Source organism: Corylus avellana, chromosome ca2 (assembly GCF_901000735.1).
Source record: "Corylus avellana chromosome ca2, CavTom2PMs-1.0".
Taxonomy (NCBI): Eukaryota; Viridiplantae; Streptophyta; class Magnoliopsida; order Fagales; family Betulaceae; genus Corylus; species Corylus avellana.
The window spans coordinates 46,770,684-46,773,099 of record NC_081542.1 but is presented as its reverse complement, the minus strand read 5'-3'; the positions used below and the strand labels follow the sequence as shown (position 1 = coordinate 46,773,099).

Below are 2,416 nucleotides of genomic sequence, written 5' to 3'. Positions count from 1 at the left end.
ATGGGGTTTGGAACTCAGAGGTGTTGTTCCATCCTTGTTACCTTCTTGGTGATTTACACAGTAGCTCTTTGTTTAGCAAAGAATAGAAGAAGCAATGTGAAGTGGAGAAAACGTCACTGCAACTTGTATGAAGGAACTTGGGTGAAGGATGATTCTTACCCTCTCTATGACTCTCTCACATGCCCTCACATCCGCAAGGAGTTTGACTGCCAAAAGTACGGCCGCCCTGATAAACTCTACCTCAAGTATAGATGGCAGCCAAATGAATGTGATTTGCCTAGATTTGATGGTCAAGATTTTCTACAGAGGCTTAGGGGGAAGAAGATCATGTTTATAGGGGACTCCGTTACTCTCAACCAGTGGCAATCTCTACTATGCTTGCTTCATGCTGATGTGCCTGATTCCAAAGTCATAGAGCAGATAAATGTGTCAATTTCTACCACCACCTTCCTGGACTATGGAGTTTCAGTTATTCTGTTTAATTCTCACTACTTGGTAGACATCGAAGAAGAACAAGTTGGTCGAGTTCTAAAGCTTGATTCTCTGAAGAATGGCGCCCTGTGGAAAGAGATGGATGTTCTGGTTTTCAACACTTGGCTTTGGTGGTACCGTAGAGGACCTAAGCAACCATGGGACTATGTTGAAGATGAGAACAAGATTGTCAAGGACATGGATAGGATGGTTGCTTTTCGCAAAGGTTTGACTACCTGGGCCAACTGGGTTGATGCAGATGTGGATCCGACAAAAACTAGAGTCATTTTTCAAGCATTACAATGGGACTGATTGGGGCGAGCCAGAAGTGACAAACTGCTCAAAGGAGACAGAGCCAATAAGCGGGTCAACATTCCCAGGTGGTTTGCCACAAGCAGCATTGGTAGTACTGAAAGATGTGTTAAGCAGATTAAGGAAACCTGTTCATCTGCTTGATATAACAAAACTCCCACAATTAAGAAAAGATGCACATCCTTCCTCTTACAATGGATTCAAGGGCATGGACTGCACTCATTGGTGTGTTGCTGGGGTTCCAGACACCTGGAATCAACTTTTGTATCTGCTGCTCTGATAGCTAATTGAATTTCTTGAATACACAAACACAAAGAAAGAGCTAATTAGCCATGAAAGCAAAAGTTCTCAAATGGGAAATTTCCTTGATTGGTAACATATTCATTGATTTGATTGTTATTGAAAACAATCATAGGGCTAGATGACAATGTAGTAGTTGGGATGGAACTTATGAAACTTCTTTTCAAGTCCAAAAAAAGAAAAAAAATCCTCCATTTAAATTAAATATTCTACATATGGGCTACAACTTATTAAAAATGAGTTTGAACCCATACATGAGGGGGAATATTAAAATTATTATGATTAAATAATTAAATTTACATCTTGCTATCATATTAAGCTTTTTGAATAAATAATAATTTAACAGAAGTTTCTCATAAGTTTCCGAGTAGGTACCTAAAAGCTTAACTAAATTCCGGTCGGCCATGAAACCTGGCCACTAATAAAACCTTTTTCTTAAATTCATGGTTACTTTCTCTAGAGACAGCATTTTCATGACTACGTACAATCAAAATAGTGTGGGGTCATACGTGTGGAAGGATCTCCTTGTTTCACAGGCATGCACGATGACAATTGACAAAACAAGTCTTCAATGGCGAAAGTCTTTTAATATATGAATTCATGCCAAATATATGCAATCCTTGATCACTTCCTTTTCAATATGGTTGCCCTTTTCTTTTTCCTTTTTTTAATTTTAATTTTAATTTTTTAATTTTTTATCGCATATTGTATTCATAATATATCTTATTTGAGTGCACCTCCTTGTATTTCATTTACTTCATTGAATCATATAGTTTCTTGGACTTGTACATCCAATCAAGCATGCACATTTAGATTGGGGAAGGCGCTACAAGATCATAAGAGGCATTGCTTGAGGGATTCTCTACCTTCGTAAAGATTCTTGACTTCGTATTATTCATCGTGATCTTCAAGCTAGCAACTTCTTTTAGATGTAGAAATGAATCTAAAAATTTCAGATTTTAGCATGAAAAACCTATTTTTATTGAATCAAACTCAAGGAAATACAAGTAGAATTGTTGGAACCCAGTAAGTATCGTAGTAAGGAAGAGCTGATGTTTACTTTCTACCTATTATTTAACTCATTTTGAAAAATAGAGGGAAAATAGCAATTTTGAAGCTAAGTATGGAAAGCTCTATTACCATATCCAAATTAAACTAATATTATTAATGTTGACATGCAGTGGATATATGGCTCAAGAGTATGCAATGTATGGAAAATTCTCTACAAAGTCTAATGTCTTCAGTTTTGGTATTTAATATTGGAAATAATGAGTGGACAGAAGAACAATTGCTTCCGAAATGGAGAGAATGTGGAGGATCTTCTAAGCTATGT

General features: G+C 36.8%; 1 pseudogene; it reads left to right on the top strand.

Moving 5' to 3' along the window:
- On the top strand, window positions 1-1,063 carry LOC132172909 (protein trichome birefringence-like 39; annotated as a pseudogene).
- Window positions 1,064-2,416: the final 1,353 nt, after the last annotated feature.